The sequence below is a fragment of the Ranitomeya variabilis genome, chromosome 1 (assembly GCF_051348905.1).
Source record: "Ranitomeya variabilis isolate aRanVar5 chromosome 1, aRanVar5.hap1, whole genome shotgun sequence".
In the NCBI taxonomy this organism is placed as follows: domain Eukaryota; kingdom Metazoa; phylum Chordata; class Amphibia; order Anura; family Dendrobatidae; genus Ranitomeya; species Ranitomeya variabilis.
In genome coordinates, this window is record NC_135232.1 from 1,042,726,478 (window position 1) to 1,042,750,283 (window position 23,806).

A 23,806-nucleotide genomic window follows, 5' to 3' on the forward strand; every position below is an offset into this window, starting at 1 on the left:
TAGATTAGCAAATAAAATGTTTCTGTGAGTTTTTGGAGTACAGTACATACATGTTGGATGTGTAACTCAATATTAAGTGAATAAACCAAGATGTCATCCAGATAGAAAACCACATATTGACCATTAAAAAAATGTTGAAACACAGCCGACTCCTTGCATAGCCTAAAAAAATGATACACAATACTTATAATTACCCTTAGGTGTTTTAAATTATGTACTTCATCTATCTCTTTCTCTTATTCTCTTTCTCAGGTTATGCGCACCACAGCCATCAAGCTTGGTGAACCAATGGGTTCCCAACAGCTGGTGATAAAGATTAGAGGTTTAAATAGGCAGAAAGAGGGATTCCTGGGCCTCCATCTCATGGACTCCAAAGCAACTGTATGGTATGCTATTGTAGGGACTATGCTCATGCTTTCAATCCCTATCTTTATGGCTAAGCTATGACATCCTCTCACTATCCAGATTCACCACAAAATGATTGCTGCATTTCCAGCATTGGTTTTATATAGACTATGATTGTCCTTCTTGATTACCTGTGCCATGTCATGTGATGTAATAAATGCAAAGCATTATGGGGAAGCCCATCAGGCTATGCCCGAGATCAAGTGATCCTGCTCTAGATGATGCCATTTTATGTAATGTGAAAAAAGTGGTGGCCATTTTTGGCTATTTGCACAAAGCACATGTTCAAATTTGGTGGGAAAGCATTATTTGAATGTGGTGGCATGGTTGAGTTCCTAAAAGTTATATATGAGTTTAATTTGATCATAATTGGTTTGATGATCTTTAATGCCATACTTTGGGTAGCATCTTGTGTAGGATGTTTTTAGCACCCCTGCCACCACCATACAGTGTTTAATAAGACTATATAGTGGCAAAAAAATCCTGCTGTAACATAACAGGGATATACAATAAATAATACCATTTGTGGATGTCACAACCCTAAGGTGCAGAGCCAGGGAGGATGTAAAATCCTTCAGAATGGTAGAGTGATGCACAATTTAGGCACTATTTTCCCTCTGCACCAGTTTTGATAAGGCCCCTTCATTGGGCTCATTTATTTGAGCACAAAGCATAAGCCGATAGAATTAGTCATTGCATTAATCTGTTATCACCACTAGAGGTCAATGTTTTCCAACTTCTAGAAATATTGTTTTTCGCTGGATAATTCTCATACAATTTATGAGACTATTCTGAACTTTTCCATTAACCATCTCGGAGAAACTGTAAATCATTTTTGTTCCGTTTGATGTAAAATGCATTCCTAGTGTCCTAGTCAACAATTTGCAATTACATATCTGAAAAGAATATTCAGGTTCAAAGAAATTTGAAGAAAAATGTTTGAATTAAATCTTTGTTAGGGTTTTCTGTTAGCTAAATGGTAACACATGTCAAAATGTATCTAAATCTATATCAGAAATATCAGCAATAGTAATGGAATACAAAACTGATAGGTATAGGTGCATTGATGAAAACTAATAATTCAGGGGCACAGTTATGAGGGTACAGGGGCTGTAGTTGTACAACCCTGGTGTAATAGAGAAACCAAGATAAGAAGAAACCATAATTATAAATAGTACATTGTATACATTGAAGCAGTTTCAAGTTACAAAGAAGTTTCTCATCACATTGGTTTTAGTCCGTTGGTTGATAGCATATCAGGGACATCACATAGTATGAGGCTCCCACCGGGTCCACACACACTATGCAACAGCAACACACAAATACACATTAATCTCTTCTATGTCAACATGCACAGATCTGCTACATCAACACATGCAGTGGGGAAAATAAGTATCTGATACGCTGCCAATTTAGCAAGTTTTCCGACCTACATACAATGGAGAGGTCTGTAATTTTTAGCATAGGTAGACTTCAACTGTGAGAGACAGAATCTAAACATAAAACCCAGAAAATCACATTGTATGATTTTTACATAATTAATTTGCATTTTATTGCATGAAATAAGTATCTGTTACAACAGAAAAAACTGAACTTAATATTTGCAATTACAGAGATCAGACATTTCCTTTAGTTTTTGACCAAGTTTGCACACACTGCAGCAGGGATTTTAGCCCACTCCTCCTTATATATCATTTCTCAATCATTCAGGTTTTGGGGCTGTTGCTGGGCAACATTGAGTTTCAGGTCTGGAGACTGGCTAGGCCACTCCAGGACCTTGAAGGACCTTCTTACGGAGCTTCTCCAAAGTTGCCCTGGCTGTGTAAAACCGGGTCATTGTCATGCGGGAAGACCCAGCCATGACCCATCTTCAATGCTCTTACTGAGGGAAGGAGGTTATTTGCCAAAATCTCACAATACATGACCACACCCATCCTCCCTTCAATGCAGTGCAGTTGTCATGTTCCCTTTGCAGAAAAGCACCCCCAAAATATGATGTTTCCTCCACCATAGTTCATGGTTTGAATGCTGTTCTTTGGGTTGTATTCACCCTTCTTCTTCCTCCAAACGCGACAAGTAAAGTTGATACCAAAAAGTTATATTTTTGTCTCATCTGACCAGATTACCTTCTCCCATGCCTCCTCTGGATCATCCAGATGGTCATTAGTGAACTTCAAACAGGCCTAGACAAGTGCAGGCCTGAGCAGGGGACCTTGCTTGCCCTGCAGGATTTAATCTATGAGGGCGTAGTGTGTTACTAGCGGTAATTTTTAAGACTGTGGTCCAGCTCTCTTCAGGTCATTGACAAGGTTCTCCCATGGTGTTCTGAGCTGATTCCTGACTTTTTTCAGAATTATCCTTTCCCCATGAGGCGAAATGTTGAATGGAGCCCCAGACCAACGAAGATTGATGGTCATCTTGCGTTTATTCCATTTTCTAATAATTGTACAAACAGTTGTTGCCTTCCAACCTAGCTGCTTGCCTATTGTCCTGTAGCCCATCCCTGGAGTCCTTAGACAGCTCTTTGGTCTTAGCCATAGTGGAGTGATTGGAGTGGGATTGATTGAGTGTGTGGACAGGGGTCTTTTATGCAGGTCATGAGTTCAAACAGGTGCAAATAATACAGGTAATGAGTGCAGAGTAGGCGCGTTCCTTAAAGAAAAACTAACAGGTCTGTGAGAGACAGAATTCTTTCTGGTTGGTAGGTGATCAAATACTTATTTCACGCAACAAAAGACAATTTTATTATATAAAAATTTTACAATGTGATTTTCTGGCTTACAGCCAATGAAAACCCAAAAGTCAAAATCTCGGTAAATTAGAATACTTTGTAACACCAGCTTGAAAAATGATTTTAAAATTCGAAATGTTGGCCTACTGAAATGTATGTTCAGTAAATGCACTCAATACTTGATCTGGGCTCCTTTAGCATCAATTACTGCATCAATGCGGCATGGCATGGAGGCGATCAGCCTGTGACCCTGCTGAGGTGTTATGGAAGCCCAGGTTGCTTTGATAGCAGCTTTCAGCTCGTCTGCATTGTTGGGTCTGGTGCCTCTCATCTTCCTCTTGACAATACCCCATAGATTCTCTATAGGGTTAAGGTCAGACAAGATTGCTGGCCAATCAAGCACAGTGATACTGTTGTTTTTAAACCAGGTATTGGTACTTTTGGCAGTGTGGACAGGTGCCATTTCCTGTTGGAGAATGAAATTTCCATCTACAATAAGCTTGTCAGCAGAGGGAAGCATGAAGTGCTCTAAAAGTTCCTGGTAGACGGCTTTGCTGACTTTTGTCTTGATAAAACACAGTGGACCTACACCAGCAGATGACATGGCTCTGCAAACCATCACTGATTGTAGAAACTTCACAGTAGACCTCAAGCAGCTTGGGAGTTTGATTTCCAAGGTCTAGTGTGAAGCATCCAAGTATATTCTGGACATATGCCAAGTCAGCAGTCTTCCCCATGATAGTGGAGACTAAGGGACCTTTTTAAAATCATAAGAAGCCTTTGCAGGTGTTTTTTGTCAATTATTCTAATTTAACGAGATAATGACTTTTGGGTTATCATTAGCTGTAAGCCATAATCATCAACATAAACAGAAATAAACACTTGAAATAGATCACACTGTTTGTAATGAGGCTACCTTATATATGTGTTTCACTTTTTGTATTGAAGAACTGAAATAAATTAACTTTTTGATGATATTCTAATTTTGTGAGAAGCATCTGTATGCCAAGATGTAAATCAATTAATAAAATGTAAATGAAATGCAGATAGTAGCCAGTGTGCAAGAGGCATTAGAGAGAGGGAATGTACAGTGGGTACGGAAAGTAGTCAGACCCCTTTATATTTTTCAGTCTTTGTTTCATTGCAGCCAAACTCAAGAAAGTTCTTTTTTTCTCATTAATGCACACTCTGCACCCCATCTTGACTGAAGAAAAACAGAAATGTAGTTATTTTTTAAAATTTATTAAAAAAGAAAAACTGAAATATCACATGGTCATAAGTATTCAGACCCGTTGCTCTGTATTGAGCAGAAGCACCTTTTTGAGCTAGAACAGCCATGAGTCTTCTTGGGAATGATGCAACAAGTTTTTCACACCTGGATTTGGGGATCCTCTGCCATTCTTCCTTGCAGATCCTCTCCAGTTTCATCAGGTTGGATGGTGATCGTTGGTGGACAGCCATTTTCAGGTCTCTCCAGAGATGCTCAATTGGGTTTAGGTCAGGGCTCTGGCTGGGCCAGTCAAGAATGGTCACAGAGTTGTTCTGAAGCCACTCCTTTGTTGTTTTAGCTGTGTGCTTAGGGTCATTGTCTGGTTGGAAGGTGAACCTTCAACCAAGTCTGAGGTCCAGTGCACTCTAGAAGAGGTTTTCAACCAGGATATCTCTGTACTTGGCCGCATTCATGTTTCCTTCAATGACAACCAGTTGTCCTGTCGCTGCAGCTGAAAAAAACACCCCCATAGCATGATGCTGCCACCACCATGTTTCACTGCTAGGATTTGGAAGGTGATGAGCAGTGCCTGGTTTTCTCCACACATACAGGTTGGAATTATCACCAAAATGGTCTATCTTTGTCTCAACAGATCAGAGAATCTTATTTCTCATATTCTGTGAGTCCTTCATGTGTTTTCTAGCAAACTCTATGAGGGCTTTCATATGTGCTGCACTGAGGAGAGGCTACTGTCGGGCCACTTTGCCATAAAGGCCTAACTGGTGGAGGGCTGCAGTGATAGTTGACTTTGTGGATCTTTCTCCCATCCCCCTACTGCTTCTCTGGAGCTCAGCCACAGTGATCTTTTGGGTTCTTCTTTACCTATCTCATCAAGGCTCCTCTCCCACGATTGCTCAGTTTGGCTGGATGGCCAGGTCTAGGAAGACTTCTGGTGGTCCCAAACTTCTTCCATTTAAGGATTATGGATACCACTGTGCTCTTATGAACCTTGAGTATTGCAGAAATTCTTTTGCAACTTTGGCCAGATCTGTGCCTTGCCACAATTCTATCTCTGAACTCCTTGGCCAGTTCCTTTGACCTCATGATTCTCATTTGGTCTGACATGAACTGTGAGCTGTGAGGTCTTATATAGACAGGTGTGTGCCTTTCCAAATCAAGTCCTATCAGTTTATTTAAACACAGCTGGACTCCAATGAAGGAGTAGAACCATCTCAAGGAGGATCACAAGGAAATGGACAGCATGTGACTTAAATATGAGTGTCTGAGCAAAGGGTCTGAATACTTATGACCATGTGATATTTCAATTTTTCTTTCTTAATACAGTAAATTTGCAAAAATTACAACATTTCTGTTTTTTCAGCCAATATGGGGTACAGAGGATACATTAATATGAAAAAATGAACTTTTTTGAATTTACCAAATGGCTGCAATGAAACAAAGAGTGAAAAATTTAAAGGGTTCTGAATACTTTCAGTACCCACTGTATATTACCTGGGTTATCAGCTGTGCAAGTCGGGCGCACACCCTGATAGGCGTTTCGGAACTTGTCCTTCATCATCCAGAGACTGAAATTGTGTCCATTATTCTTTGCAAAATAGCTCTAGCTAAGTGAGCCTAGATATAAAAGCAAATCTTGCTACATATTCTCAATGGGATTTAGGACTGGACTGTGACTGGATCATTCAAACCCATGAATATGATTTGATCTTATCTATTCCATTCTAGTTCTGGCAGTATGTTTTAGGTTGTTGTCTTGCTGGAAGGTACACCTACGCCCCAGTCTTAAGTCTTTTGCAGCCTCTAACAGGTTTTCCTCAAGGATTGCCCGGTATTTAGCTGTGTTTAGCTCTATCCCATCAACTCTGACCAGCTTCCTTGTCCCTGCTGAGAAAAGCATCCCCACAGCATGATGCTGCCACCACCATGTTTGGCGGTTAGGATGGTGTTTTCATGATGATTTGCTGTTTTAGGTTTCCAGCCACACATAGTGTTTTGCATTTAACCAAAAAAAGTTCTACTTTGGTTTGATCAGAGCACCTATTTTGACAAGATAGCTGTGTCTCCTATATGGTGTTTTGCAATCTGCAAATGGTTCTTCTAATATCTTGCTTTCAAAAATGGCTTTCTTCTTGCCACTCTTGCCAGATTTGTGGTGTATAGTACTAATAGTTGTCCTCTGGAAACACATTCTGCCACCTGAGCTGTTGATCGTTGCAGTTCCACCAAAGTCACGATGGGCCCCTTGGCTGCTTCTCTAGTTAACTACTTGCTTGGAATATTAGTTTAGGTGACAGCCATGTCTTTGTGGGTTTGCAATTATGCCATTCTCTGATGGACTGAACAATGCTCTATGACCTGATAAGACTTGTCTATTTTTTTATAACCTAACCCAGTTTTATGTTTCTCCACAACTTTATCTTTGACTTGTCTGGTTTGTTTCTTGTTTTTTAAGTATGCCGTTTGGTCATTAATGTTCTCAAACAAAGTTTGGAGACTTTCACAAAATAACTGTAGTTATACTGAGAATAAATTACACACAGGTAGACTCAATTATATTTTACCAATTATGAGATTCCCAGATAAGAAGGCTTACACCCCTACTTTGGCCACCATGTCTTTATTGAAATTTCAATTCAAAGCTCTAAATGCTAACCCAGACCCTGATATCTCATTCATGGTACATGGCTGACTTCTGCTGTGCCATTATCAAATTTCTTCAGTAGGTAAATTGATACCACGTTTCCTGTTGTTTGCCCATAATTTTGGAAATTATTTGTACTCCAAGTTGGGTCTTCTTCAAGCGTGGTGCCTGTTGCAGTATGGCTCCCAGACCGGCAGGCCTGCATTTACTTTTAGTTAACTACCAGTTTTACTATCGTTACATTTTTCTAATACTAGTGCTCTACCAAGCTGATTTTTGGGCAACCTGTGTCTGGCTGGGAAAAAAAAAATGAGCTGTTGCATGAGGTATCAGGGCTCCCAGCACAGCTGACCTACATTTGTCACTCACCCAAATAGTCTTATGTTAAACTTAAATTCAAAGCTCTAAATGCTGGCCCAGACCCTAATACCACATGCATGGTGTTTTGCTGACTGCTGCTGTGCCGTTATAAAATGTTCTACTGTGGGTTAATTGATCAGACACCTACCTGTGTTGTTATCCTTACATTTTTCTACCAATAGTAGCTTATGAAATTGATGGTGTGCCGTCTGAGTGTGGCTGAGAAGCTAAAGAAATTGAGCTGTTCCATGAGGTATCTGGGCTCCCAGCCAAGAAGGCTTACACGGTTCCCTTTGCCACCACATCTTAGTTGAAACTTCAATTCAAAGCCGAAAATGATGTCCCAAACACTGATATCTCATGCATTTCTTATAGCTGACTGCTTCTGTGGGTCGATTCTACTGTGGGTCAGTTGATCAGTCAACTACCTGTGTTGCTTTCCTTACATATTTCTACCAATAGTACTGTATGAAACTGATGTTTGTGCCATCTGAGTGTGGCTTGAATTAAAAAAAATGGAGATGTTGCATGAGGTATCTGGTCTCCCAGCCAATAAGGGTTACACGGTTCCCTTAACCACCAGGTCCTCATTAAAACTTCAGTTTCAAGCTGTAAATGCTGAGCCTGATTCCTCATGCATGGGTCATGGATGACTGCTTTTGTGCCATTATATGAGGTTCTGCTGTGGGTTAATTGATCAGTCAACTACTTGTGCTACTGGAGCACCCCCAAACGCAGGGCTGCGGGGTACTCGATACCGGGCCTCTCTGTCTCGGTCTTCGGGTGTCACGGTGGCCTGACCCGGTCCGTGACCCTGCTAAGGGGCGTCCAATTAAAGGTGGTGGTGCGTGGTGCGATGAAATAACGAGGACACAGGGTTGCAGTCTCTTTACCTCTTTACTGAAGGCTTCGGCATCCGCAATCCACAGCATTGCAAACAGGGCTGGCTGAGACCGGCCGGTCCGAAGGCACATCCAGAGTTCCCTTTGCAGGTGGAAATCAGTGCCTACCTACTAGCGCCTGGGTGTTGTAGTACTTCCCTGCTGAGCACCACGGGATTGTCCTCACAACTGTCGTGTATGTTTCTGATGTTCTTTCTCTCTCCGTCCCCCAGATGATATGGATAGGACGCACCCGTATGACGGGGTAGGCCTGGAGCTATTTTATAGGGACCCTAGAGACGCCCCTCTCCCACAATTTGCCTCCATTGTCTTCATTAGGTGAATTAGGTGAGACAGCCAACCTATAATTAACTGTCCTGCCGTTGGTTTGAAGTAATGCTTAGAGCCCAATACTTCCTCGGCGTTCCGGCCACCGGCTATGTGCCTCAGTAGGATGTTGCCGATCTCGGGGAACGACTCCTACTGGTTCTTTCACCTTTGTGCTGTGATTTCGTTTCTCACTTCTCCACAATAAACCTCGCTTCTTGTCCTTTCTTAAGATACTGCCGCAATGTTGTGCAGGCGCGGCTCCGTAACGATCTGTCCTGTTCGCTAGGCCACTGTCAGGATCCCACCCCTGACAGGGACCCCCCTGAATCTTCCCAAGCAACCTCTTCTCTCACTAGGTGTTGCCTGGGCAAAACCCAGTCAGCTTCTCTCCTAACTTCCTATCCAGCCTCCAGTTTTACCAAAGTGTGAGGAGTGGCCTAATACATAGAACCCTTTTCTCCCCCTGGTGGCCAGAGTGTGAAGTGTAATGTGTGACTGTGATACCTGATCAGGTGAACTCCTTTAGTGCAATCAGACGTACCATCACTCCCCTTAGTGGTAGAGCGACGTTACTGCAACGACCAGGTCTCTGGGGCGCTGCACTACTATTCTTACATTTTTCTACCAATAGTAGTCTATGAAATGGATGTTTCTGCCACGTGACTGTGGTTAGGAAACTTAAAAAAATTGAGCTGTTGCATGAGGTATCAGGTCTCCCAGTTAGCAAGGCTTAGGGTATGTGTACACGTTGCGGATTCGTGCGCGGATTTTTCCGCTCAGATTCCGAAAAATCGGCAGGTAAAACGTCCTTCATTTTACCTGCGGATTTACCTCGGTTTTTGTGTGGATTTCACCTGCATTTTTACACCTGCGGATTCCAATTATGGAACAGGTGTAAAACGCTGAGGAATCCGCTCAAAGAATTGACATGCTGCGGAAAATAAACTGCAGAGTTTCTGCGCTGAATTTTCCGCAGCATGTGCACTGTGGATTTGGTTTTCCATAGGTTTACATGGTACTGTAAACCGCATAGAAAACTGCTGCAAATCCGCAGTATCAAGTCCGCTGCGGATCTGTAGTCAAATCCGCAACGTGTGTCAGACTCTTACACTGCTCCCTAAACCATCAGGTCCTCATTGAAGCTCCACTTCCGAGCAAATGCTGGGCCAGACCCTGAAACCTCATGCATGGCCCATGGCTGACAGATGCAGTGCCATTTCTAAATTTCTACTGTGGGTTAATTGATGCCAGTTTTCATGGTGCCTACCCCTAATTTTAGCTGTTTTTCAAATAGCCAGATAGGGTAACGTCACTTGAACCTTAGTAAGGCTGTATTTGCAATAAAGAGCTCAAAATGAGATCAATAAAGTTGTAGCAGACCTTACATCTATTTTCAGAGTTGGTAGAAGCTTTGCAATATTGAGGTTTGCAGTGAATAATAAATCATGTCGAAAAATTTACAAAGCTTGTGAATTCACATCTCAAGCAGTTCAAATATCTCTATCTCTAAACTTAATTCCTTCACGACGTTGTTATTTTCTGTTTTTTTTATTTATGTTTCCTCGCCCCTTCTTTGTAGAAGCATGACAATCATCACTTTTGTAGCTAAGTGATGACTTAGTTTTTGCACCCTGAGCAAATGATTTTACTGAAAAATGATAAAGGTTGCACCATGATTTACCAACAATGGTTACTCTAGAACATTGAAGATGCATTACTGTCATAGAAAATGTGACAAAAAGGAAAAAAAGCGCTATATAATGTATATATGAAATATTCATCTGCAAAATTTGCTATGAAAAATACAGTAGAAAAGAAGGTACTTAGTGCATAGATTGGCCAATACATGTGTGCCCAACTGCCAAGTCAGGGCGTCCTTCGAAAGTTGGGTCCTTGTCCTGTTTTGTCACCTCTCCTGGGCAAAAAAGCCTACAATTTATGGGTCAGGAGTGTGTTGTAAACTGTGTTTCTGGGCTCCCTCTGGTGGTCACTAACGGTATTGTGTTAGGCATGTCTTGTTGCAGGCCTGAGCTCCAGCTGTGTCATTAAGCAGCGGGTGTTCCCTATTTGAGTCTCCTCTGGACTCAGTCTCTTGCCTGGCATCGTTGTATCCAGACCTATATGGTCTCCTCCGGATTCCTTTCAGTCTGCCTCATGCAAGAAAAGCTAAGTCTGTTTTGTACATTTGGATCGTTTGCATTATTCAGTGTTTTTGTCCAGCTTGCTTTACATTTGGTTTTCTGACTCGCTGGAAGCTCTAGGGGGCTGATATTCTCCCTCCACATCGTCAGTCGGTGTGGGAGTTCTTGAATGTTCAGCGTGGATGTTTTTGTAGGGTTTTCTGCTAACCGCATAGTTCACTATCTATTTTCTACTATTTAGACTATTGGGCCTCACTTTGCTGAACCTAGTTCATCTCTACGTTTGTGCTTTCCTCTTGCCTCACCGTTATTATTTGTTGGGGGCTTTCTATATCTTTGGGGTTCAATTTCTCTGGAGGCAAGTGAGGTCTTATTTTTCCTCTCTAGGGGTAGTCAGTTCTCCGGCTGGCTCGAGACGTCTAGAACCAACGTAGGCATGTTCACCGGCTACTTCTAGTTGTTTGTGTCAGGATCAGGTATGCGGTTAGCCCAGTTTCCACCTCCCTAGAGCAGTACTTATATTTTTGCTTTCTTGCCGGAATATCTGAGATCCTCAGCCATTGGGATCATAACAGAATGCCAGGCCGAAAGAAAATGTTTAATGCATCGCAGAAGCGGGATTAAAAAGAAGTTCTGAGTTTTTTTTTTTTGCTGCAGTTTGCCTAGCTTCTTCCATCCCCTTTTTCTCTGAGTGGCTGAAACTCTGCTGCAGATATGAATGTCCAGACTCTGACTTCTAGTGTGGATCAGCTTGCTGCTAGGGTGCAAAACATTCAGGATTTTGTTATCCATAGTCCTATGTCTGAACCAAAAATACCTATTCCTGTGCCGTGTTTTGGAGATAGATCTAAATTCCTGAATTTCAGGAATAATTGTAAATTGTTTCTGTCTCTGAAACCTCGTTCCTCTGGTGATTCCGCTCAGCAAGTTAGGATTGTTATTTCCTTCTTGCGCGGCGACCCTCAGGATTGGGCCTTCTCTCTGGCGCCAGGAGATCCTGCATTGGTGAATGTTGATGCGTTTTTCCTGGCGCTTGGTTTGCTTTATGAGGAGCCTAATCTTGAAAATCAGGCTGAAAAAATGTTGCTGGCTATCTCTCAGGGTCAGGATGAAGCTGAGGTATATTGCCAAAAATTTCGGAAATGGTCCGTGCTTACTCAATGGAATGAGTGTGCACTGGCCGCAAATTTCAGAAATGGTCTTTCTGAAGCCATTAAAGATGTGATGGTGGGGTTTCCTATCCCTACAGGTCTGAATGACTCAATGGCTCTGGCCATTCAAATTGATCGACGTTTGCGGGAGCGCAAATCTGTTAATCCTTTGGCGGTGCTGTCTGAACAGTCACCTGATTCTATGCAATGTGACAGAATTTTGACCAGAGCCGAGCGACAAAATCATAGACGTCAAAATGGGTTGTGTTTTTACTGTGGTGATTCAACACATGTTATCTCAGCATGCTCTAAACGTTTAAAAAAAAAAGTTAATCCTGTCGCCATTGGTACTTTTCAGCCTAAGTTTATTTTGTCGGTGACTTTAATTTGTTCATTATCTTCTTACTCAGTTATGGCTTTTGTGGATTCTGGTGCTGCTTTAAGTCTGATGGATTTGTCGTTTGCCAAGCGCTGCGGTTTTGTCCTGGAGCCTTTGGAAAATCCTATTCCTCTTAGAGGAATTGATTCTATGCCATTGGCAGAGAATAAACCTCAGTATTGGACGTAAGTGACCATGTGCATGACTCCTGTACATCAGGAGGTGATTCGTTTTCTGGTACTGCATAAAATGCATGATGTTGTCGTTTTGGGTCTGCCATGGATGCAGGCCCATAATCCAGTTTTAGATTGGAAAGCTATGACTGTGTCTAGTTGGGGGTGTCAGGGGATTCATGGCGATTCTCCATTGGTGTCTATTGCTTCTTCTACTCCTTCTGAGATCCCTGAGTTTTTGTCAGACTTTCAGGATGTATTTAATGAGGCCAGGTCCAGTGCCCTTCCTCCTCATAGGGACTGTGATTGTGCTATAGATTTGATTCCTGGTAGTAAGTTTCCTAAGGGACGACTCTTTAATTTATCTGTGCCAGAGCATGCCGCGATGCGGAGTTATATAAAGGAGTCTTTGGAGAAGGGACATATTCGCCCATCCTCGTCCCCTCTTGGTGCAGGATTCTTTTTTGTGGGCAAGAAAGACGGGTCTCTGAGACCTTGTATTGATTATCGTCTTCTGAATAAGATCACGGTTAAATTTCAGTATCCTTTGCCATTGTTGTCTGATTTGTTTGCTCGGATTAAGGGATCCAGTTGGTTCACCAAGATAGATCTTCGTGGTGCGTATAACCTTGTGCGCATAAAGCAGGGAGATGAATGGAAAACGGCATTTAATACGCCCGAGGGTCATTTTGAGTACCTGGTGATGCCTTTCGGATTATCTAATGCTCCTTCTGTGTTTCAGTCCTTCATGCATGACATCTTCCGGAAATATCTGGATAAATTTATGATTATTTATCTGGATGATATTTTGGTTTTTTCTGATGATTGGGAGTCCCATGTGAACCAGGTCAGGATGGTGTTTCAGGTTCTGCGGGAGAATGCTCTATTTGTGAAGGGCTCAAAATGTATCTTTGGGGTACAGAAGGTTTCTTTTTTGGGTTTTATTTTTTCCCCTTCTACTGTGGAGATGGACCCAGTCAAGGTCCATGCCATTCACGACTGGACTCAGCCCACGTCTGTTAAGAGTCTGCAGAAGTTCTTGGGCTTTGCTAATTTTTACCGTCGTTTTATCGCTAATTTCTCCAGCGTGGTTAAACCTTTGACGGATATGACTAAGAAGGGTTCTGATGTTGCGAACTGGTCTCCTGCGGCCGTGGAGGCCTTTCGGGAGCTGAAGCGTCGGTTTACTTCAGCGCCAGTCTTGTGCCAGCCGGATGTCTCTCTTCCCTTCCAGGTTGAAGTTGATGCTTCTGAGATTGGTGCAGGGGCTGTTTTGTCACAAAAAAGTTCTGATGGCTCCGTGATGAAGCCATGCGCCTTCTTTTCAAGGAAATTTTTGCCTGCTGAGCGGAACTACGATGTTGGTAATCGGGAGTTGTTGGCTATGAAGTGGGCATTTGAGGAGTGGCGACATTGGCTCGAGGGAGCTAGACATCGTGTGGTGGTCTTAACTGATCATAAAAATCTGATTTACCTCGAGTCTGCCAAGCGCCTGAATCCTAGACAGGCTCGTTGGTCGTTGTTTTTCTCCCGTTTTGACTTTGTGGTCTCGTACCTGCCTGGTTCGAAGAACGTGAAGGCTGATGCACTTTCTAGGAGTTTTGTGCCTGACTCTCCAGGAGTCTCTGAGCCGGCTGGTATTCTCAGAGAGGGAGTGATTTTGTCTGCCATTTCCCCAGATTTGCGACGAGGGCTGCAAAAATTTCAGACTGATAGGCCTGATCGTTGTCCACCGGAGAGATTGTTTGTCCCTGATGGATGGACCAGCAGGGTTATTTCTGAGGTTCATTCTTCAGTGTTGGCAGGACATCCTGGGATTTTCGGTACCAGAGATTTGGTGGCTAGGTCCTTTTGGTGGCCTTCCTTGTCGCGGGATGTGCGTTCTTTTGTGCAGTCTTGTGGGATTTGTGCTCGGGCTAAGCCTTGTTGTTCTCGTGCCAGCGGGTTGCTTTTACCCTTGCCTATCCCAAAGAGGCCTTGGACACACATTTCCATGGATTTCATTTCGGATCTTCCGGTATCTCAGAAGATGTCTGTCATCTGGGTGGTGTGCGATCGTTTTTCTAAAATGGTCCATTTGGTGCCCTTGTGTTGTGAAATTGGATTTTGGGCTCCCCCGGTGGCCACTGGTGGAATTGAACTGGTGTGCATCATCCCCTCTGTTCACCTGTTTCCATCAGGATCTGGGAGTCGCTATTTAACCTTGCTCCTCTGTCACTTCCATGCCGGTCAACATTGTAATCAGAAGCCTTTCTGTGCATGTTCCTGCTGCTAGACAACTCCCAGCTAAGTTGGACTTTAGTCCTCATTTGTTTTTGCATTTTGTTCCAGTTCACTGCTGTAGTTTCGTTTCTGTGTCTGGAAAGCTCTTGTGATCTGAAATTGCCACTCTGATGTTATGAGTTAATACTAGAGTCTTAAAGTAATTTCAGGATGGTATTTTGATAGGGTTTTCAGCTGACCATGAAAGTGCCCTTTCTGTCTTCCTGCTATCTAGTAAGCGGACCTCAATTTTGCTAAACCTATTTTCATACTACGTTTGTCATTTCATCTAAAATCACCGCCAATATATGTGGGGGCCTCTGTCTGCCTATCGGTGAAACTTCTCTAGAGGTGAGCCAGGACTATATTTTCCTCTGCCAGGATTAGTTAGTCCTCCGGCCGGCGCTTGGCGTCTAGGGATAAAAAACGTAGGCAACGCTACCCGGCTACTGTTAGTTGTGCGGCAGGTTTAGTTCATGGTCAGTTTAGTTTCCATCCTTCCAAGAGCTAGTACTTATGTTTGCTGGGCTATGTTCTCTTGCCATTGAGAACCATAACAGTTTGACCGGCCAAAAAAGGGTTAAATTAATTGACAGAGAAAGGAGAGAAAAGAGAAGTCTGCTGAAGATTTTTTTTTTTTTTTTTCCCTTCCCTTCAGTTCTGAGTGGAGTGTGCTTGTAATTGAATCTCTTGCAAGTCTGCCTATATTGCAGCCTTTCTCTCTCTCTCTCTCCTTCTAATCCTGGAATGGCTCTGTGTTCACCTGTTTAAAATGGATATTCAGAGTTTAGCTGCAGGTTTGAATAATCTCACCACGAAAGTTCAAAATTTACAAGATTTTGTTGTTCATGTTCCTATATCTGAACCTAGAATTCCTTTGCCTGAATTTTTCTCGGGGAATAGATCTTGCTTTCAAAATTTCAAAAATAATTGCAAGTTGTTTTTGTCCCTGAAATCTCGCTCTGCTGGAGATCCTGCTCAGCAGGTCAGGATTGTGATTTCCTTGCTCCGGGGCGACCCTCAGGATTTGGCTTTTGCATTGGCTCCAGGGGATCCTGCGTTGCTCAATGTGGATGCGTTTTTTCTGGCCTTGGGGTTGCTTTATGAGGAACCTCAGTTAGAGCTTCAGGCGGAAAAGGCCTTGATGTCCCTACCTCAGGGGCAAGACGAAGCTGAAATATACTGCCAGAAATTCCGTAAATGGGCTGTGCTTACTCAGTGGAATGAGTGCGCCCTGGCGGCGAATTTCAGAGAGGGTCTCTCTGATGCCATTAAGGATGTTGGGAATCAGGAGCTTTTGGCCATGAAGTGGGCTTTTGAGGAGTGGCGTCATTGGCTTGAGGGGGCTAGACATCAGGTGGTGGTATTGACTGACCACAAAAATCTAATTTATCTTGAGTCCGCCAGACGCCTGAATCCTAGACAGGCGCGCTGGTCGTTGTTTTTCTCTCGGTTTAATTTTGTGGTGTCCTACCTGCCAGGTTCTAAGAATGTTAAGGCGGATGCCCTTTCTAGGAGTTTTGAGCCTGACTCCCCTGGTAACTCTGAACCTACAGGTATCCTTAAGGATGGAGTGATATTGTCTGCCGTTTCTCCAGACCTGCGGTGGGCCTTGCAGGAGTTTCAGGCGGATAGACCTGATCGTTGCCCACCTGGTAGACTGTTTGTTCCTGATGATTGGACCAGTAAAGTCATTTCTGAGGTTCATTCTTCTGCGTTGACAGGTCATCCTGGAATCTTTGGTACCAGGGATTTGGTGGCAAGGTCCTTCTGGTGGCCTTCCCTGTCTCGAGATGTGCGAGGCTTTGTGCAGTCTTGTGACGTTTGTGCTCGGGCCAAGCCTTGTTGTTCTCGGGCTAGTGGATTGTTGTTGCCCTTGCCTATCCCGAAGAGGCCCTGGACGCACATCTCGATGGATTTTATTTCGGATCTTCCTGTTTCTCAGAAGATGTCTGTCATCTGGGTGGTGTGTGACCGTTTCTCTAAGATGGTCCATTTGGTTCCCCTGCCTAAGTTGCCTTCTTCTTCCGAGTTGGTTCCTCTGTTTTTTCAAAATGTGGTCCGTTTGCATGGTATTCCGGAGAATATCGTTTCTGACAGAGGAACCCAATTCGTGTCTAGATTTTGGCGAGCATTCTGTGCTAGGATGGGCATAGATTTGTCTTTCTCGTCTGCTTTCCATCCTCAGACTAATGGCCAGACCGAGCGGATGAATCAGACCTTGGAGACATATTTGAGGTGTTTTGTGTCTGCAGATCAGGATGATTGGGTTGCTTTTTTGCCTTTAGCGGAGTTTGCCCTCAATAATCGGGCCAGCTCTGCCACCTTGGTGTCTCCTTTTTTCTGTAATTCGGGGTTTCATCCTCGATTTTCTTCTGGTCAGGTGGAATCTTCGGATTGTCCTGGAGTGGATGCTGTGGTGGAGAGGTTGCATCAGATTTGGGGGCAGGTAGTGGACAATTTGAAGTTGTCCCAGGAGAAGACTCAGCTTTTTGCCAACCGCCGGCGTCGGGTTGGTCCTCGGCTTTGTGTTGGGGACTTGGTGTGGTTGTCTTCTCGTTTTGTCCCTATGAGGGTTTCTTCTCCTAAGTTTAAGCCTCGGTTCATCGGCCCGTACAAGATATTGGAGATTCTTAACCCTGTGTCCTTCCGTTTGGACCTCCCTGCATCTTTTTCTATTCATAATGTTTTTCATCGGTCATTGTTGCGCAGGTATGAGGTACCGGTTGTGCCTTCCGTTGAGCCTCCTGCTCCGGTGTTGGTTGAGGGCGAGTTGGAGTACGTTGTGGAAAAAATCTTGGACTCCCGTGTTTCCAGACGGAAACTCCAGTATCTGGTCAAATGGAAGGGATACGGTCAGGAGGATAATTCTTGGGTGACTGCCTCTGATGTTCATGCCTCCGATCTGGTCCGTGCCTTTCATAGGGCTCATCCTGATCGCCCTGGTGGTTCTGGTGAGGGTTCGGTGCCCCCTCCTTGAGGGGGGGGTACTGTTGTGAAATTGGATTTTGGGCTCCCCCGGTGGCCACTGGTGGAATTGAACTGGTGTGCATCATCCCCTCTGTTCACCTGTTTCCATCAGGATCTGGGAGTCGCTATTTAACCTTGCTCCTCTGTCACTTCCATGCCGGTCAACATTGTAATCAGAAGCCTTTCTGTGCATGTTCCTGCTGCTAGACAACTCCCAGCTAAGTTGGACTTTAGTCCTCATTTGTTTTTGCATTTTGTTCCAGTTCACTGCTGTAGTTTCGTTTCTGTGTCTGGAAAGCTCTTGTGATCTGAAATTGCCACTCTGATGTTATGAGTTAATACTAGAGTCTTAAAGTAATTTCAGGATGGTATTTTGATAGGGTTTTCAGCTGACCATGAAAGTGCCCTTTCTGTCTTCCTGCTATCTAGTAAGCGGACCTCAATTTTGCTAAACCTATTTTCATACTACGTTTGTCATTTCATCTAAAATCACCGCCAATATATGTGGGGGCCTCTGTCTGCCTATCGGTGAAACTTCTCTAGAGGTGAGCCAGGACTATATTTTCCTCTGCCAGGATTAGTTAGTCCTCCGGCCGGCGCTGGGCGTCTAGGGATAAAAAACGTAGGCAACGCTACCCGGCTACTGTTAGTTGTGCGGCAGGTTTAGTTCATGGTCAGTTTAGTTTCCATCCTTCCAAGAGCTAGTACTTATGTTTGCTGGGCTATGTTCTCTTGCCATTGAGAACCATAACACCCTTGCCTAAGTTGCCTTCCTCCTCTGATTTGGTCCCTTTGTTCTTTCAGAATGTGGTTCGTTTGCATGGCATCCCTGAGAATATTGTATCTGACAGAGGATCCCAGTTTGTGTCCAGATTCTGGCGATCCTTTTGTGCTAAGATGGGTATTGATTTGTCTTTTTCGTCGGCTTTTCATCCTCAGACTAATGGCCAGACCGAGCGAACTAATCAGACGTTGGAGACTTATTTGAGATGTTTTGTTTCTGCTGATCAGGATGACTGGGTTACCTTTTTGCCACTGGCCGAGTTTGCCCTTAATAATCGGGCTAGTTCTGCCACCTTGGTTTCACCCTTTTTTTGCAACTCTGGTTTTCATCCTCGTTTCTCCTCGGGTCAGGTTGAGCCTTCTGACTGTCCTGGGGTTGATTCTGTGGTGGATAGGTTGCAGCGGATTTGGAACCATGTGGTGGACAATTTGAAATTGTCACAGGACAGGGCCCAGCGTTTTGCCAACCGCCGCCGCGGTGTGGGTCCCCGACTTCATGTTGGGGATTTGGTTTGGTTGTCTTCTCGGCATGTTCCTTTGAAAGTCTCCTCTCCTAAGTTCAAGCCTCGCTTTATCGGTCCTTATAAGATTTTGGAAATCCTTAACCCGGTGTCTTTTCGCTTGGACCTTCCAGCGTCATTTGCTATTCATAATGTGTGTTCCATAGGTCCTTGTTGCGGCGGTACGTGGCGCCTATGGTTCCTGCTGTTGAGCCTCCTGCCCCGGTTTTGGTTGAGGGCGAGTTGGAGTACGTGGTGGAGAAGATTCTGGATTCTCGTATTTCTAGACGGAAACTCCAGTATTTAGTTAAATGGAAAGGCTATGGTCAGGAGGATAACTCCTGGGTTGTTGCCTCTGATGTTCATGCGGCTGATTTGGTTCATGCCTTTCATGCTGCTCATCCTGATCGCCCTGGGGGTCTTGGTGAGGGTTTGGTGACCCCTCCTCAAGGGGGGGTACTGTTGTGAACTGTGTTTCTGGGCTCCCTCTGGTGGTCACTAACGGTATTGTGTTTGGCATGTCTTGTTGCAGGCCTGAGCTCCAGCTGTGTCGTTAAGCAGCGGGTGTTCCCTATTTGAGTCTCCTCTGGACTCAGTCTCTTGCCTGGCATCATTGTATCCAGACCTATATGGTCTCCTCCGGATTCCTTTCAGTCTGCCTCATGCAAGAAAAGCTAAGTCTGTTTTGTGCATTTGGATCGTTTGCATTATTCAGTGTTTTTGTCCAGCTTGCTTTACATTTGGTTTTCTGACTCGCTGGAAGCTCTAGGGGGCTGATATTCTCCCTCCACATCATCAGTCGGTGTGGGGGTTCTTGAATGTTCAGCGTGGATGTTTTTGTAGGGTTTTCTGCTAACCGCATAGTCCACTATCTATTTTCTACTATTTAGACTATTGGGCCTCACTTTGCTGAATCTAGTTCATCTCTACGTTTGTGCTTTCCTCTTGCCTCACCGTTATTATTTGTTGGGGGCTTTCTATATCTTTGGGGTTCAATTTCTCTGGAGGCAAGTGAGGTCTTATTTTTCCTCTCTAGGGGTAGTCAGTTCTCCAGCTGGCTCGAGACGTCTAGAACCAACGTAGGCACGTTCACCGGCTACTTCTAGTTGTTTGTGTTAGGATCAGGTATGCGGTTAGCCCAGTTTCCACCTCCCTAGAGCAGTACTTATATTTTTGCTTTCTTGCCGGAATATCAGAGATCCTCAGCCATTGGGATCATAACAGGAGTGGACCAGCTAACTACTTAAAATCACCTGTGGCTGATGGGAGTGGGAGTGCACATGTGCAAAAAGGCTTTTGGGCTGTGTGCACACGATGCAGATTTAGTGCAGTTCTGCAGCATTTTTTTCTGCTGCAGAAACGCTGCAGATCTGCACTGTGATTTACAGTACAATGTAAATCAATGTGAAAAAAAAGCTGTGCACATGGTGCAGAAAAATCAGCGCAGAAACGCTTCAGATTTCAAAGAAGTGCATGTCACTTCTGTTGTGCGTTTCTGCAGCGTTTCTGCACCCCTCCATTAATAGAAATCCGCAGTGGTAAAATCTGCAGAAAATCCGCACAAAAAATGCATCAAAACCACGCAAAAAACGCATCAAAAATGAGCAAAAAGCGCATCAAAAACGCAGCTGCGGATTCTGCCAGAAGATGCAGATTTTGTGCAGAAAATTCTGCACCAATACTGCATCGTGTGCACACAGCCTAATACAAGTACGTTTTCTCCAAATGTTTTTACTGATATCATTTTGGGGAAAATTCAATGTTTTGATCGCCTCTTATTGCATTTTATTGCAATGTTTTGCAGCGTTATCATACAAAAATTATGATTAAACTTGACGTGTATCCACTAGGAGACTCCCTCGTCAAAGCCAAGGCGAAACGCGCATCGGGCTGTGCTGGTTCAAACACCTGGGTATGTCTTTGTTTAGCAAGTGAATATTTTTTTGACTGTGTGTTAGCACTAGGAATGTATATTGCACAGTGGCACTTTTCCATTAGCGAATGCTATATTAATCACCGCTGTTCCTAATATTTTGATCAATATCACTGATATTTATTATTAATATATATTACAGTATTATGGCATAATTAGATTTGAAGTGAAATATTATATTCTAATCATTGTATTTATTGTTGATTCATTATAATTTGATATATACTATATATATTTTTTGCGCTACAAAAATATCACATAATAGTCTATTATTATTGGACAGTGGGATACAATTTTCTAAAAATCCTTTTTAAATATTTAAATATCACTTGCTAGTTTTTGCAATATATTTTGTACTCACTTTATGTAATTTATCATATGTATGTAACTATTCATGCCCTAGTGCTGATTCCAGCATTTTTATTGCCACTTGGTGGCCCTTTTCCCTTGTTAAATGCATATATGTTTTGTCATGATGTAAATAATAAAAACATATATATTTTTTCAAACAATGAAGTGTGTATCATATGTATAGGTGTATAATGTTTTGCAGCGGCCAAAAAAAAAATAATTCTGGCATTTTGATTTTGATTATCGTTATGATTAGGGTTGAGCGAAACGGGTCGGCAATTTTCAGAAGTCGCCGACTTTTGGCAAAGTCGGGTTTCATGAAACCCGACCCGACCCCTGTGTGTTGTCGGCCATGAGGTCGGCGATCTTCTGAATCTGGAATCGGAATTCCGATACCGATTCCCGATATGTTTAAGATATCGGGAATTGGTATCGGAATTCAGATTTAAGTGTAAAATAAAGAATTAAAATAAAAAATATCGCCATACTTACCCTCTGACGGGCCCTGGTACTAACCGGGAACCTTCCTTCCTTAGAATCAGCCTTCCAGGACCTTGCGGTGACGTCGCGGTGACGTCGCGGCTTGTGATTGGTCGCGCGGCCCCCATGTGACCGCTCGCGCGACCAATCACAAGCCGCGACGTCACCGTGACGTCACCGAAGGCCCTGGAAGGGCTGATTCTTAGGAAGGAAGGCTGTCGGAAAGAAGCAGGGCGTGTCCGAGGGTGAGTATATACCTAATAGGAATATACTCACCCTCGGCTTCGTTCCGGCAGCCTTCCTTCCTAAGAATCAGCCCTTCCAGGGCCTTCGGTGACGTCACGGTGACGTCGCGGCTTGTGATTGGTCGCGCGAGCGGTCACATGGGGGCCGCGCGACCAATCACAAGCCGCGACGTCACCGCGACGTCACCGCAAGGTCTTGGAAGGCTGATTCTAAGGAAGGAAGGTTCCCGGTTAGTACCAGGGCCCGTCAGAGTGTAAGTATAGCGATATTTTTTATTTTAATTCTTTATTTTACACTTAAATATGGATCCCAGGGCCTGAAGGAGAGTTTCCGCTCCTTCAGACCCTGGGAACCATTGGAAACCCAATGCACTGCATTGGGTTTCGAGTTTCGGCCGACCCCGACCCCGACTTTTTTATAGGATCGGCCGATTTCACTCGACCCGACTTTTGAAAAAGTCGGGTTTCGTGAAACCCGACCCGATCCTATAAAAGTAAAGGTCGCTCAACCCTAGTTATGATGTTTACCAATCAGATTAATTTATTTTATATTTTGATAGATCAAACTTTTACAAATGCAATGATACCAAATATGTATTTTTTATTGTTTTATATTTAATGTGGCAAAAGAGGGGTAATTTGAACTTTTGTAATTTTTTATTTTTTTTATTTTCATATTTAAAAAATAGAAATTCTCACTTTTTACTGTATTTTTTCAATTCCCTTTGGGAATCTGAAGCTGGAATCGTCCAATTGCTTGTGCTATGCAGAAGATTCCATCAGCTTTGCTATGTACAGCATGTTCACAGCTTGTGAAAGTATTCACCCAGTTAGCTTTTCATATATTTTGCTGCTTTGTAACCTGTGTTTAAACAGCAATTGCTGCAAAAGGAGACTGTACAAAGTGCTGACTTTAGAGGGTGAATAGTGAGGGTATGTGCACACGCTGCGGATTTTGCTGCGGGTCCGCAGAGGATTGGCCGCTGCAGATTCGCAGCAGTTTTCCATGCGTTTACAGTACCATGTAAGGCTGCGTGCACATGTTGCGAAAAGTCTTGCGGATTTTTCCAGACTGATTTTGGTAAATTCGCAGGAAATCCGCAGTGCGGATTTCCTGTGGAATTACAGCGGATTTACCTCTGTTTTTTGTGGGTTTTGTGCATATTTCACCTGCGGTTTTACACGTGCGGATTCCTATTATGGAGCAGGTGTAAACCGCTGCAGAATCCGGACAAAGAAGTGACATAACAGCGGAATAAACAACGTAGCGTTTCCGGGCATTTTATTCTGCACCATGTGCACTGCGGATTTTGTTTTCCATAGGTTTACATGGTACTGTAAACACATGAAAAACTGCTGCGAATCTGCAGTGGCCAATCTGCTGCAGATCCGCAGCAAAATCAGCAGCGTGTGCACATACCTTGAACCTATGGAAAAATACCTTGAACCTCTGGAAAAATCCGCAAGACTTTCCGCAACATGTGCACATAGCCTTAGGGTATGCACACACATTGCAGATTTGCCTGTGGAATTTTCTGTGCAGATTCTTCCTTCTCTTCCCAGAAAACACAGGTGCGGATTTGCTGCGTTTTTGCTGCATTTGTTATGTGTTTTTTATGCGTTTTTTCAAGCGTTTTTCTTGCAGATTTTTTCTGCGTTTTTGTAACCTAAGGCTAAGTGCGCATGTTGCAGAATTGCCACGGAAATTTCTGCAGCAATTCTGTAACTCCTGCCGTGGGTATATCGCATGCGGAATTGGCATGCGGTTTCCCGCCAAACACTAGCGTTATACAAGTGTAATTAGCTTGCAGAATGCTAGTGTTTTCCAAGCGATCTGCAGCATTGCTTGGAAAACTGAT

At 43.6% G+C, this 23,806-nt stretch overlaps 1 protein-coding gene across 1 annotated transcript in view; it reads left to right on the plus strand.

Annotated features, from left to right (window-relative positions):
• LOC143799997 (uncharacterized) overlaps positions 1–23,806 on the plus strand; it is a 110,027-nt gene that overhangs the window by 62,318 nt on the left and 23,903 nt on the right. Inside the window, exons 2-3 of the mRNA XM_077281169.1 lie at positions 253–386; positions 20,743–20,850. The gene's annotated coding sequence lies outside the window, so the exon portion shown is untranslated. The remainder of the gene's footprint in view (positions 1–252; positions 387–20,742; positions 20,851–23,806) is intronic.